This window comes from Heptranchias perlo, chromosome 25 (genome assembly GCF_035084215.1).
Source record: "Heptranchias perlo isolate sHepPer1 chromosome 25, sHepPer1.hap1, whole genome shotgun sequence".
In the NCBI taxonomy this organism is placed as follows: domain Eukaryota; kingdom Metazoa; phylum Chordata; class Chondrichthyes; order Hexanchiformes; family Hexanchidae; genus Heptranchias; species Heptranchias perlo.
In genome coordinates, this window is record NC_090349.1 from 10,365,714 (window position 1) to 10,381,837 (window position 16,124).

Sequence of the window (16,124 nt, forward strand, 5' to 3'; positions counted from 1 at the left end):
GGTCTGTCATTGGAGGTGGTAGTGACGGGAGAAAAGTCGAGTGAGTTGATAGCCTCAGTCTTGGAGTCAAAGAAATCCATAAGTTCTTCACAGTTTCAGGAGATGAGGGTGGAGGAGTGAGGTTGGAATAGGTAGCTGATGGTGGAGAAGAGGAGTTTGGGGTTTTCTTTACCACCCAGGGTGATTCTGGAATAAGACTTGATTGCAGAGAGGGAGAGGGGTACTGCTTGAGGTGCTCAAGTCAGATCTGGTAGTAGTGGCCAGGCAGGCCAGCCATGTGCCAAGTATGCTCAAGTTTGCAGCCCTCAAATTTAAGGGTTTGCTTAGCTGGGCAGGAGTGAGTAATTGTGAGAGATTTGGTAGGGGCATGGTCATCAAAAACAAGGGCGAGACAGCTGTTGAGCAGGTCAACTGAAGCAGTGAATTTGTGGTGGATAGTGGATCTGAGAAGAGGTACTCACCCTTGACCCCTCTGTCCTTGCAAACTAACACCCCATCTCCAATCTCTCTCTCCTCTCCAAATTCCTTGAACCTGTTATAAGCTCCCAAATTTGTGCCCATCTTTCCCACAACTCCATTAGAATCTCTCTAATCATTTGATCAAATATGAACTAATCAGAGAGCCAGCATAAATTTGTAAAGGGTAAGTCATGTCTAACTAACCTAGTTGAATTTTTTGAGGCGGTTACTAACGTGGTGGATAAGGGTGTGTCTATGAATGTTATTTATATGAACTTCCAGAAGGCATTCAAATAAGGTTCCACATAAGAGACTGTTAGCAAAAAATTAAGTGCATGGAATTGGAGGCAACCTATTGACATGGATAGCGAAGTGGTTAGGAGGTAGGAAACAGAAAGTAGGGATAATGGGTATGCACTCCATTTGGCAGGATGTGACTAGTGTCCCCCGGGGATCTGTACTGAGGCCTCAGCTTTTCACTATATTTATCAATGACTTAGATGAAGGAATAGAGAGGCGTACATCCAAGTTTGCTGACGACACTAAGTTAGGTGGCACAATAAGTAGTGTAGATGGGAACAGAAGGTTGCAACAGGACACTAATAGATTAAGTGAGTGGGCAAAACTGTGGCAGGTGGAGTTCAATGTAGGAAAGTGTGAGGTCATCCACTTTGGACCTAAGAAAGACAGATCAGAGTCTAAATGATCAGAAGCTAGGAACTGTGGAGGAACAGATAGATTTAGGGGTCCATGTACAGAAATCACTAAAAGCTAGTGGACAGGTACAAAAAATAATTTAAAAGGCTAAAGGAATGTTGGCCTTTATCGCAAGGGGGCTGAAATACAAATAGGTGGAAGTTATGCTACAGTTGTATAAAGCTCTGATTAGCCCACATCTGAAATATTGCGTTCCGTTCTGGGCACCACAGCTCAGGAAGGATATATCGGCCTTGGAGAGGGCTCAGTGCAGTTTCACCAGAATGGTACCGGAGCTAAAATTATGAGGGCAGGTTGCATAGACTAGGCTTATATTCCCTTGAGTAAAGAAGATTAATGGGTGATCTAATTGAGATGTTTAAGATGATTAAAGGATTTAATAGGGTTGATAGAGAGAAACTATTTCCTCTGGTGGGGGAGTCCAGAAAAAGGGGGCATAACTTTAAAATTAGAGCTAGGCCGTTCAAGGGTGATGTCAGAAAGCACTTCTTCATACTAGTGGAAATATGGAACTCTTTTCCCCCCAAAAAAAGCTGTTGAGGCTGGGTCAATTGAAAATGTCAAGACTGAGATTGATAGAATTTTATTAGGCAAGGGTATTAAGGGATATAGAAACAAGGCAGGTAAATGGAGTTGAGATCCATGATCCAATTAAATGGCGGAACAAACTCAAGGGGCTGAATGGCCTACTCCTGTTCCTATGTTCCTAATCCTGCCACTGCACCAAGACTGTCCTAATCAAAGTCACATATGGCATCCTCTCTGACTAATATTGATACATTATCCTTTCTTGACCTCCTCAACCTCTTTGTTGTCTTTGACACGATCAGCCACATCACCCTCCTCCAATACTTCTCCCCAGTTGTCCAGCTCAGTGAGTCCAACCTCGCATGGTTCCACTCTTATCGATCCAGTCGTAGCCAGAGCATCTGCAGCAATGGTTTCTCTTCCCACCTCCGCACCTTTACCTCCGGAATCCCCCGAGACCCAAGTGTCTTCCTCATCTACATGCTGCCCCTTAATGACATTAACTGAAGACATGGGGTCAGCTTCCACCTGCTTGCTGAGGTCACCCAGTTCTACCTCTCCACCCCCTCTCAAGCCTTTCGCTGCGTCAACGTTGTCAGACTGCTTGTCCGACATTCAGTCTTGGATGAGCCGCAATATCCTCCAGCTAAACATTGGTAAGACCAACCCCTTCATCTTTGACCCCCTCCACCAATTCCTACCCTATGCACTGATTCTATCCCCCACCCCAGCCACTGCCTCAGGCTGAACCAGACTGTTCACAATCTTGGCATCCTATTGGATCCTGATCTGAGGTTCCAACTTCTCCATTATAAAGACCACTTACTTTCACTTCCGTAACATCACCAGCCTTTCCCCCAGCCCATCCGCCGCAGAAATGTTCATCCATACCTTTGCCACCTCTAGACTTGACTATTCCAATGCTCTCCTGGCCGGCTCCCATCCCCCACGCTGCGCAAATTTCAGTTCATCCAAAATTCTATCCCACACCAAGTCCCGCTCATCCATCACCCCTGTTCTTGCCAACCCACATTGGGTACGGCCCCCCAGTGCCTCAAATTGAAAATAACCCTTGTATTTAAATCCTTTCATGGCCTTGCCCCTCCTTATCTCCTGCAACCGTAAAATCTCCACCCACCCCCCATCCCCGAACTCTCTATTCCGCCTACTGTGGCCTCTTGTGCATTCTTCCCCACCATTGCCACCATGCCGTCAGCCATCTTAGCCAAACGCTCTGGCATTCCCTCCCTAAACCGCTTGGCCTCTCCACCTTTCCCTCCTCCCTAAAATACATCTCTTCATCCAAGTTTTGGTTACCCCTACTAACATCTCTTTCTTTGGCTCAGCTTTAACTTTTTCAATATGCTTCCGTGAAGCGCCTTGGGATGTTTTTCCATGTTAAAGGCGTTTTATAAATGCAAGTTGTTGTTGATCCAATATATAGGAACTCCATACAGTTAAGCAGATAGTAACCTTTACCCTGCTGAACAAACAGGAACTCTGCACAGTTGCACAGCAAGTCAACCATAACTTGCCTAATCAACAAGAACTCTGTATAGCTATACACAGACACACTATTGCAGTGGTTTCCGCATTGAAAGCTTCAATACATTTAAGTGTGACACACAAGAGAAAATCTGGAATGAAGGTGCAACCAATTTCTTTCTTGATCAGTCATGTCTCTGGAAGTGAGCTCACCACTGTATCCAATTCAAATTTTATTCTGTTGACATAAAAGTCACCATGTAGAGCATGTTTGGACTGTGTTATTGCTAACACTGTAATGTCCACAGGCAGGCTGTTCTTAACCTCAGTACATCACATAAACAGCTGCATTCCTTCTCTTATCAAAAATCAAATTTTATACACTGCCAAGTGAACCACACCCACAGCAGATTCCATAGCCGCACTCCCGAGTTCTGTACATTCATTGCTTGTCAATACATGCAGGGCATATGAGACGAGTGAGTGTGTCCTAGGGCCCCAAGGGGAGAGGGGGAGACGCACAAGAGTACACAATACAAACATACACGACAAATAGAATAAGAAGACACACAGTGAGTGACAGAGCGAGAAAGAAAAAAAAGGGTCTTGCAAACCAAAATCTCCGTAAAAACAGGATATGTGTTGTGTCTTGCATGGACATTCCTTACACCCACAGAAACCGTGCCAAACACCATAAACCTGTCAAATCTCATTCATCCCTAACTTCGGTCACCGTTTTTTGTGGCAACTCAGCTTTTTCTGCATGCACCTCAGTAGATTGTTTAAAGAAACATAACCCAGCTAAATTCATTTCAGCTGTTCAATCTATGTTACTATTTTCTCACCGTGTCCAATTGTCTGACCTTGGTAACAGTCGTCATAATGCATTAGAAGGTAATAGTTTCTAAGTTTAAGAACTCAGAGACAAGTCCCACCATAAGTTTAGATTTGTAGTATGCGTACATGTTGATAACCAAGACCACCATCAAAAAAATTAAATACAAACCACATTTAGATAAAAGCATGGCACTTCCTGTGGTCAGAACTTAAATCCACAACTCAAGTTTCAGTTCAAAGATAGTTTTCTTTTATATCACCTGATTCATGAGCAGTCATAGGATTTGTGATCAATTACATGCTAAAATAAACTTATTCTGCAAGGCACTACCCTCCTGCTCAGAAACTTTTAAGACAGAGATCTGCTCCCCCATTCACTGAGCTCTTATGTTCCAGCGACAGAATACTGCCCTCCATAACAGTTCTAGGGGTGGAGCAATGCTCACATTCAGAGAGGCCGATTCCTCAACCTTGCATCATAAAACAGGGGCAGAGAGGAGAACAGGAATCTCAGATAAATAAAACACAGGATTGCAGCAAGAAAGGAGACAGAAACTATTCCACACTGTAGGAACATAGAAACAGGTTCTCAAGCCTGTTCCGCCATTCAATGAGATGATGGCTGATCTGTATCTTAACTCCATCCACCTGTCTTGGCTCTGTATCCCATAATACCCTTGGCTAACAAAAATCTATCAATCTCAGATTTAAAATTATTAATTGAGCTAGCATCTACTGCTTTTTGTGGGAGAGAGTTCCACATTTCTATCACCCTTTGTGTGAAGTAGCGTTTCCTAACTTCTCTCCTGAATGGCCTGGCTCCGAATTTAAGGTAATGTCCCCTTATCCTGGACTCCCCCACCAGTGGAAAAAAGTTTCTCTCTAACTATCCTATCATTTCCTTTCAAAATTCTAAAAACCTCAATCAGATCACCCCCTCAACCTTGTGTATTCCAGGGAATACAAACCTAGTTTATGTCATCTCTCCTCATAATTTAACCCTTGGTGCCCTGGTAATATTCTGGTGAATCTGCACTGCACTCCTTCCAAGGCTAACATATCCTTTCTAAGGTGCGGTGCCCAGAACTGTACACAGTACTCCAGATGTGGTCTAACCAGGGCTTTGTTTTGTTGTAGCAAAATTTCCTCCCCTTTATATTCTAGCCCTCTAATTATAAAGGCTAACATTCCATTAGACTTTTTGATTATTTTTTGTACCTGACTACAACATTTTAGTGATCTATGTACATGGACCCCTAAATCTATTTGGACCTCCTCTGTTCCTGGCTTTTCACCATTTAAAAATGCTTGTATCCATCCTTTTTTGGTCCAAAATGGATGATCTCACACTTACCTGTGTTGAAATCCATCTGCCACAGTTTTGCCCACTCATTTAATCTATCAATGTCTCTTTGTAATTTTATGCACCCGTCTACTTACTATGGCCCCAATCTTTGTGTCATTGGCAAACTTAGATGATAACTATAAAGAGCCATATACCTAATAAGTATAGTGAATAGTTGAGGCCCCGGCACAGATCCTTGTGGGACACCACTAGTCACTTCCTTCCAATTCGAGTACATACCCATCATCCCTACTCTCCGTCTTCTACCACCTAACCCATCTCCACCTTAATTGCATGAATTTTAATTTTAGTTAACAGTCCCTTGTATGGAACCTTATCAAATGTCTTCTGGAAGTCCATATAAAGTATATTCCCATCTATTACTTTAGTTACTTCCCCAAAAAAATTCAATTTGGTTCGTTAGACTAGACGTACCCTTTACTAATCCATAGAATCATAGAATGGTTACAGCCATTCCGCCCATGCCAGCTCTTTGTAAGAACAATCCAGTTAGCCCCGTTCCCCCGTAGCCCTGCAAATTTTTTCCCAGGTTACGGGGGTGGTGCCAAAGGACTGGAGAATTGCGAATGTTACACCCTTGTTCAAAAAAAGTGTGTAAGGATAAACCCAGCAACTACAGGCCAGTCAGTTTAACTTCGGTGGTGGGGAAACTTTTAGAAACGATAATCCGGGACAGAATTAGGAGTCATTTGGACGAGTGTGGATTGATTAGGGAATGCCAGCATGGATGTGTTAAGGCAAATCGTGTTTAACTAACTTGATAGATTTTTTTGATGAGGTAACAGAGAGGTAGGTGAGGACAATGCAGCTGATGTAGTGTATATGGACTTTCAAAAGGTGTTTGATCAAGTGCTGCATAATAGGCTTGTCATCAAGAGTAAAGCCTATGGAATAAAAGGGGCAGCAGCAGCATGGATACAGAATTGGCTAACCAACAGGAAACAGAAAGTAGAGTTGAACGTTTCTTTTTCGGACTGGAGGAAGGGATACAGTGGTGTTTCCCAGGAGTCGGTACTAGGACACTACTTTTTTTGATATATATTAATGACTTGGGTGAACAGGGAACATTTTCAAAATTTGCACCCTTACTTCCCTCAGCCACCTAGGATGCATCCCATCCGGACCAGGTGACTTATCTACTTTAAGTACAGCTAGCCTTTCTAGTACCTCCTCTATCAATTTTTAGGCCATCCAGTATCTCAACTACCTCCTCTTTTACTGTGACTTTCGCAGCATTTTATTTCTTGGTAAAGACAGATACAAAGTACTCATTTAGTACCTCAGACATGCCCTCTGCCTCCATGCATACATCTCCTTTTTGGTCCCTAATCGGCCCCAACCCTCCTTTTACTACCCGTTTGCTCTTTATATGGCTATAGGAAACTTTTGGATTCCCCTTTATGTTAGCCGCCAGTCTATTCTCATACTCTCTCTTTGGCCCTCGTATTTCCTTTTTCGCTTCTTCTCTTTCTATATTCAGCCTGGTTCTTACTTGTATTATCAACCTGACATCTGTCATACGCCTCCTTTTTCTGCTTCATCTTACTCTCTATCCCTTTCGTCATCCAGAGAGCTCTGGCTTTGGTTACCCTACCTTTCCCCCTTGTGAGAATGTACCTAGGCTGTACCCGAACCATCTCCTCTTTAAAGGCCACCCATTGTTTGATTACAGTTTTGCCTGCCAATCTTTGATTCCAATTTACCCAGGTGAGATCCATTCTCAACCCACTGAAATTGGCCCTCCTCCAATTAAGTATTTTTACTCTAGATTGCTCCAAGTCCTTTTCCATAACTAATCTAAACCTTATGATACTATGATCACTGTTCCCTAAATGTTCCCCCACTGACACGTGCTCCACTTCATTCCCCAGAACTAGATCCAGTAATACCTCCCACCTCGTTGGGCCGGAAACATACTGATCAAGAAAGTTCTCCTGAGCACACTCCAGAAATTCCTCCCCTGTTGGCTCTCTCTAATCAGCTCAATTTCTCTAAGTGCTCAGTCACTCTGTCCTTAATAATAGAACGCAATAACATCCTCATAACAGATGTTAGACAACAGGTCTATCATTTCCTGGTTTCTCTCTCACATCAGCCGGTGGGGGAAGTCATTCACATTCCAGGCATTTCATGGTTATGTGAGGTAGCTAACAAAATATAGCATAAAATATGCATATATCAGGGAAAGAAATGAACAGGATGATTTCACACATCTGCTGCCAGTTCACTTAGAATGACAATCAAAGGGGCAGGAAATTGCACATTGATGAGAATCTAATCAAAAAAGGGGACAGGAGGTCAGACAAACCCTGTGGCATTTTCTTTTCTCTCACTCCGAAGTACAATATCAAATACGAAGTAATTGAGTCAGAGCTATACAGTGATTTTTTTAAAAATGGATCCCAGGATTTTCAGACAGCACTTGCATTGGATAACAACAACAACTTGCATTTATATAGCGCCTTTAATGTAGTAAAAACATCCCAAAGCAGGAGCGTAATCAAACAAAATTTCACACTGAGCCACATAAGGCGGTATTAAAAGCTTGGTCAAAGAGTAGGTTTTAAGAAGTGCCTTAAAGGAGGAGAGAGAAGTAGAGAGGTTTAGGGAGGCAATTTCAGAGCTTAGGACCTAGGCAGCTGAGGGCACGGCAGTCAATGGTGGAGTGATTAAAATCGGGGATGCGCCAGAGGCAAGAACCGGAGGAGCGCAGAGATCTCAGGGGGGTTGTAGGGTTGGAGGAGATTACAGAAATAGGGAGGGGCGAGGCCATGGAGGGATTTGAAAACAAGGATGAGAATTTTAAAGTCAAGGCCTTCCCAGACTGGGAGCCATTTAGGTCAGCGAGCACAGGGGTGATGGGAGAACAGGACTTGTTGCAAGTTAGGTTACGGACAGCAGGGTTTTGGATGAGCTCAAGTTTATGGAGGCCAGGCAGGAGACCATTGGAATAGTCCAGTCTGGAGGTAACAAAGGCATGGATGAGGGTTTCAGCAGCAGATGAGCTGAGGCAGGGGCGGAGGCGGGCGATTTTACGGAGGTGGAAGTAGGCGGTCTTGGTCATGGTCATGGAACGGATATCATCTAAGGGTCAAATAGGATGCCAAAGTTGCAAACGGTTTGGTTCAGCCTCAGACAGTGACCATTGAAGGTTGTTCCAGCTCATGAATATTGTTCTGTGTCAGGGTGATGGGTAGTTTTCTACTACAGTATACTATATAGTAGAATTAATCAAGCAAGCCGCATTTCATGTTTTTTTTATATAGATAGTGTAGGATCAGGCAGTTAAGTCTCCCATCCTGAACTGGCTGTAGAGCAACTTTCGCTGCCAGTTACTGTATTCTGGTCTGTCACAGTTCAGTATTCATTCTGAGGTCTACTGTCCGCATAATTGTATTTGAGCTGTCACTGAAGAGGAAAGCAGTCCTGTATTAGTAGTATATGACTTCATTTCTCAAACCCTCCCAAGAGACCCCAAGGAAACTACCTGGTCAGCAGCTCTGCAACTCATGAGCCTTGCTCTGAGGAAATAGTTTTGATAAGTTAAGAGGCTCATGTGTAGCTCAACTAACCCCTGACCTTTACTATTAACTGCTGTTTACAACTGCAGGAGGATTTTCCCTTGTGCTGAGAGAAAGAGAAGGGACTGACTCTCTACTCTCAACCAACAAACAAAGCCAGTGCTGACTGAACACTGCTACTACTCCAGAATAAGGGCCAAAACTTGCAGTACCTGAATTCCAGGTAGACAGTGGTTGCCTCAATATACAGACAAGAGTTGCACCATTGAATTATCAAACTCAGGTACAGCTGCTGTTTTCATCTTGCTGCACGTGCAAGTTTTGTTTTTTTCTGGGGGGGGAGGGGGGGGAAAGAGAGAAGAGTGGGAAGGGGAGAAGAAGACACCAAAACATTTCCAGAATTTAAAGCCTTTTATTGCTCTAGATTCCTAAGCATTATTGACATATGGTACGAACAGAAGAGATGATGAGCTGCAGAACAGCTCACATTGTGACACAGCTAGGCACTGCTAATGATCAACATCAAGGCCCCAGCTGTAAACAGCATTAATGGGCTTCACACATTATGACTATGTTACAGAGGTATGTGGGTATCTCGCAAATGGGTGCAGTGGTGTTCCCCATGGGTGAGTGCTGGGACCACTGCTTTTCTTGATATATATATTAATGACTTGGACTTGGATGTACAGGGCACAATTTCAAAATTTGCCAACGACACAAAACTTGGAAGGGTAGTGAACAGTGAGGAGGATAGCGATAGACTTCAAGAGGATATAGACACTCTGGGGGTATGGGCGGACACGTGGCAGATTAAGTTGAACGCGGAAAAATGCAAGGTGATGCATTTCTGTAGGAAAAATTAGGAGAGGCAATATAAACTAGAGGGCACAATTCTAAAAGGGGTGGAGGAACAGAGAGATCTGGGGGAGTATGTGCATAAATCGTTGAAGGTGGCAGGGAAGATTGAGAAAGCGGTTAAAAAAGCATACGGGGTCCTGGGCTTTATAAATAGAGGCATAGAGTACAAAAGCAAGGAAGTCATGATGAACCTTTATAAAACACTGGTTCGGCCACAACTGGAGTATTGTGTCCCGTTCTGGGCACCGCACTTTAGGAAGGATGTGAAGGCCTTAGAGAGGGTGCAGAGGAGATTTACTAGAATGATTCCAGGGATGAGGGACTTAAATTATGTGGATAGACCAGAGAGGCTGGGATTGTTCTCCTTGGAACAGAGAAGGTTGAGAGGAGATTTGATAGAGGTGTTCAAAATCATGAAGGGTCTAGACAGAGTGGATAGAGAGAAACTGTTCCCATTGGCAGAAGGGTCAAGAACCAAAAGGCATATATTTAAGGTGATTGGCAAAAAAACAAAGGTGACATGAGGAAAAACTTTTTTACACAGCAAGTGGTTAGGATCTGGAATGCTTTGCCCGAGGGAGTGGTGGAGGCAGATTCAATCACAGCCTTCAAAAGAGAACTGGATAAGTACTTGAAACGAAAAAATGTGCAGGGCTATGGGGATAGGGCGGGGCAGCGGGACCAGCTGGATTGCTCATGCATAGAGCTGGCACGGACTCGATGGGCCAAATGGCCTCCTTCTGTGCTGTAACCTTCTATGATTCTATGAAATGGCAGGTAGTTGGTTTTGACCACTGAGACGGAAAGTTTCAATGCATCATCCTGGCCTTCCATCCTGTTTCTAAGTTTCAATGCATCATCCTGGCCTTCCATCCTGTTTCTAAGTCAATACTTTGCCATCTTTTGAGGCATTCTCATTTTTAAAAACATTTAGTAGTCTTACTACTACAGTATTGATTGGGGGGGGGGGGAAATGAGTGGATATTTGTGCAAGCTGTCTATTTTTATCTTACAACACATCGAACATAGAAGAAATTGTTCTTAAAAAAAAACTGTGTTTCTCCCTTTGCTTTGCGACTTGTCACCCAGGGAACCACAGACAAAATTAAACCACATCCCCTGAGCACAGTCTGCCTCCACTTCTAATATTCCTCACCACGGAAATGGAGAACTGAGAAGTTAAGCCCTCCATTTTACTCAGATCTGCCTATTTTTCTCCCGTCCTATAAAAAGGATCCCACAGCAGCACTTCTATCAGAGCTCTCCAGCGCCCCATGTACAGCCTTATTGCTGCAAGAGGACAGATTGGTAGCAGTGAAGAAACAGACTTTCGTTGGAGAGGGAATACTATAAAAGGCAAAGTGGGCACTGTGTAACTTTAAACACAGCCGGCACATCCTATGAACAAGTTTCATGCTACAACAGATTCCTGATTTCCATAAGAAATTTTCCAAGACAGCAGCAGACTGGGATCTCATCCAAGTTCACCATCCCCAAGACAGCTAGATGAAGCACAGCTGTGATTAGTTGAAGTTTGCTGGTCAGTGCATTCACTCTAAATCACTCCACTACTGATACAAATCTTCAAGTATTCACTCCCAGCTCATTCGAGCATACACTGGGCCAGGCTGTAGGCTACTGGGTCCTAATATGAAGTACAGATCTCAGAACTATATCTACTCTCTCCCAGGTGCTCAATACCCCAATTTCAGCCAGTAAGCTCCAGCTGGTGGTAAAACACTTCCTGGTAAAGTCTCAGGGCTTTTTTGCAAGGCACTATTCCTCTCCTGATGAACCTCCTCCATTATGTGCTGGAGACAATTCAAGGTGCAAACTCAGCTACTCTGACGCAAAAGGTATGTCCCTCACACAGCATGTCCTTGTACAAATATGGCAATCCTATCCCTTCATAAAGGGTCCAGTTTTAAATATCTGGATGTACATGTGATACGAAAACAAACCATCCTGTACAAAGGGAACTTCTCTCTGCCCACTGCTAACCAACATATACAGCAACCTAACTAGATGTTTAAGCAAACTAACTACCTGCTCATATCACTCCTGGGTAGAGTGAATGAAGATGAATATCTTCCCCTGCCACCTCTACCCATTAGATCTTATCTTCTCCATTCTCCCTCACCCCCAAAATGGCCAAGCACCTTGTTTTTTTCTGATAGTGACGCGAGAGATCGGGAACTCAGCAGTGTGGGGAAAGTCACAGGCACAAAGACGGTCCCATTACTCCCTGCTGCTATTCATTCGTACTCCAGTGTCACCTACACCATTGTTGGTTCCTGCACACACACGATGACTGCCTTCGTATAGAGCAAAAAGGCTGCTCTGAGCAGCAGTGTTAAGATTTTGTTTAAGGTACTCAGCAATTCCACTGAGTGTGCCAGGGTTTACATTGCAACCCAACTTCTTCCTAACAATGACACAGCACACGCACTACTATGCTGCCAGAAACTCAGGCTGAAAATAAAACAAAGCAAGCCTAAGTCACTGCTTAAAATTCAAATTTGCAATCTGAAATTGTTTCAAAATAATATGGGATTAAAGGAATACAATTTGGTACATTAAGGGAATGATATTTTGCATATGTAACTGTAATTTGTAATTTTACATAACGAGTGACAAATATCTCTGCATGGATGTTCAGAATTTGTTCTAAGTAATCTACTTGTTCAACCTATATCCATCTGGTGCACCTGTAGCTTCTCGTCTTTCAAAGGGATGGGCAATAAATACAGTCTTGCCAACATCACCAACTCCCAAGAACAAATTAAAAATACAAGAGTAGCCTCAAAGGTATGACATGTCTGTAGCAGTGGGCAAGGCGAAGTTCCCTTTCTACAGGATGGTTAGTAGGGCAAAAACTGTGACTGATAAGTCAACAGATAATTGGCTAGTTGTGCCAAATACCCAATAAAGTAAATGAGAACAAATCAAAAAGTAGCAAAAATACCAATTAGGAACAAGTAGCCAGCAGAAAACTAAGCAAACAAGTCTCTCAATTTTTTTCGAAGGTAACATTCATAAACCAGTTAGTGTCTCAAACCAACCAAGTCACTCAAATAATTTTTTCAGTTTTCAGTTGCCTTTTTCACACCAGTCAGTGTACACAGCTACAAAAGCAAGTATATAAAAAAAGACAAAATTCTGAATAAAACATAAATCACCAAATTACCCATAAAATTGGCCTTTTAATGTTTGAGTTACTTGCAAGATTTTCCACTATATATGCCTGCCATTCTGTCTGGGGCTTTAGTTACAAATTTAATATGGGCCTTGGATGCTGGGGATTTCCAGCTGCTATGGACAAATTCTGTGCGAGACAGACGGAAGCATCAAGGAAACTGCAGATTTCACATTTTCCTGTGGAACCAAGGCAATCCATGGCATAAGACAACCAGGCAGAAAAACACTAACGAATTACAGCAAATCCTGTGTCAGAGAGCGAGCGAGAAAAAAATTCATTTTTCAGCACTTTATATGGATTATGGCATTAAATAAAAATTCTGAGCTAACAGTATTGTTCTTTTTGGTCTCTGAGGGGGCTGATGTTTGCAACAGGGTCAAAGGGAGATGTTTAAGAACCATTTAGACGCTGGCCTCAGATGTTGCAGGTGGAGTCGTTAGTTACCCAAACTGTGACCACGGTGAATGATCACCTATTCAGGTACTGGTCACTGGAGTCTCAACAGTGGAAGAAACCTTTCTGGGCAATGTTAATGACAGCTTCAAGAAAAACAACGAAATCCACTGTGGGACGTAGGGGAGAGAACAAGTGTCCTTTAAAATCATGTAAATAACTGGGGAGAAACAGAAGTAGTTCTGGGGAGGGAGGAGGGAAGAATAAACAAATAAACAAATAAAGTACTTGCATTTTAAGAAAATATAGCAAATTTATCCTGGGGGTATAAAAAGATTATAATGTGAACAAAGGAAGTAAGAGACTTTTTGTGGGGAGGGGAGGAAAGAGAAGAATTTACTTGCAAGTTACGTAGCGCAGCTTGCAAATAGCTTTACAAATATATCTGTTACCTGTATCTTTCAGTCTCAGTAAAATGTATAATATTTTTATCTTGCACCAGTCACGTGATATATTAGTTCCGTCAATTTGCTGTATTACAGTGATGGGCAAACTGCTGTCACGTTAAGACTGCAGTGAGACCATAGTGACTATCAGAAACTGCATTCCAGGTCAGAGACTGCCCATGGGCAACAACATGGGAGATCTCACTCAGAGCAGAGTTGGCATAAAATTTAATTTTTGAAAGAGAGGGAGAAAGAATAATCAAATGAGAATTTAAAATGTATTGACTTGTATTGTGAATGCAGAGAACAGTACCAGGGTTCATCTCTGTGATGACACATTTGAGGAATAAATTCAAGCTCCAGATTCCTACTGGTCTGGACTGTCCCACCACGCCCGATCACCACTTCCTTTGAAATTAGCTTACTCACTGCAAACTAAGAATCGAACCTAGAACTCTCCTGAACTCTATGACTCAAGTACCACACCAAAGCACATTGTTTGTCTACCCATGACCAATGGAAATGATCCAGCTTTTTATTTTTTTTATATAAAATGAGTGAATTGGTGAGTAGGTATAGGTGGAAAAATTCTTCAAATAACTAGCCGTAACTTTGTATACATGCATCATCCCAGTCTAAGTTAAATAATCCATTTATAGTTAAACTGTATACAAATTCCAAATTGCGGAATCATGCACCACCTGAAGCTTTTCTCCAATAAGAACGAGTGCAATTCTGTCAACCTATCTTCAATCAGTTTAAATTGTGGAATTATCTTCACCACTTTTTCTAAATACTCTTTAATGCATCAATGTTCTTTGTCTGACAGGGTGCCCAAAACTGCAAACAGTATTCCAAATATGACCTTACCAATAGGTTACATAGGGTTAAATTAACCTCTGCCATTTTCTTGAGCTTTCCTAATGTAATTTGTGGACTGTAGTCTGCACCTGCCCTAGAATATCTCAACTGGTTTTAATAAGAACCAGTAGTTGTTTTCTGGGGTTAGGCAATGTCTCTGATATTGCCTTCGTCCTTTTTTGACATGGCACATACGAGGTTAAAACCAGGTGCATTTAAAGAAAATAACCGAGGCAGTTACTACACTGCAGCCTCATAACAGATGATGTATCTGCTAAAAGTATCAGAGCCTCCGTATTTACCAGGGAGACTAATAAGGTGGGCAGGAAATTAGAAGAGATTAAAAAAGATATTAAAACATTTAAGATAGAAAGAGGGGGAGGGGGAGATGATTGATAAGCTAATGAAACTTAGGGAGGATAAGATGCCTGGTCCAGATGGATTGTATCCGCGAATATTAAAAGATGTTAAGTAGGAGATAGCAGAGGCACATTACATATATATAAAAATTCACTAATGTGATTCCTATATTTTAAAAGGGAGATAGAACAAGTCCAGGGAACTATAGATCAGTTAGCTTAATGTCAGCGGTAGGAACGATAATGGAATCCTTACTCAAAGATGTAATAGAAAGACATCTAGAGAACGAAAATATAATAAAGAATAGTCAGCAGGATTTCAGAAGGGAAAGTCATGCTTGACCAACCTTATTGAATTCTTTGAAGAAGTAACAGAAAGAGTAAACAAGGCTAATGTAGTAGATGTAATATATTTGGATTTCCAAAAGGTCTTCGATAAGGGATCACATTGTAGACTCATGGCTAAGGTCTGAGCATATGAAGTCAGGGGACAGGTAACAGAATGAATAGCAAGTTGGCTACAAAACAGAGAGTAGGAGTTAAGGGTAGCTACTCAGATTGGCAAACGGTGAGAAGTGGTGTTCCACAGGGATTAGTGTTGCGACTACTCTTGTTCACAATTTACATTAACGATTTGGATTTGGGAATCAGAAGTACAATTTCAAAATTTGCGGACGACACCAAATCGGGGGGTGTAGTTAATACAAAGAATGTGTCAAAATGCAAGAGGACATTAATAAACTTGCAGAATAGGTGTGTAATTGGCAAATGAATTTCAATACAGATAAGTGTGAGGTGGTACATTTTTGTAGGAACAATAAGGAGGCCACATACTGCTTGGATAATAAGAGTCTAAATGGGATAGAGAAGCAAAGGGATCTTGGGGTACAGATACAAAAATCATTAAAAGTAGGTTAATAAGGCCATAAAAAAGGCAAATCAAGCCCTAGAGCTCATTACTAGAGGAATAGAATTGAAAAGCAAAGAAGTTATGTTAAACTTGTATAGAACCTTGGTTAGATCACACTTGGGAGTATTGTGCACAGTTCTGATCTCCATATTATAGACTAGATAGAGGCATTGGAGAGGGTGCAA

At 42.3% G+C, this 16,124-nt stretch overlaps 1 protein-coding gene across 4 annotated transcripts in view; it reads right to left on the reverse strand.

Moving 5' to 3' along the window:
• LOC137342002 (paxillin-like) overlaps positions 1-16,124 on the reverse strand; it is a 140,069-nt gene that overhangs the window by 81,349 nt on the left and 42,596 nt on the right. The gene's annotated exons all lie outside the window — the stretch shown is intronic.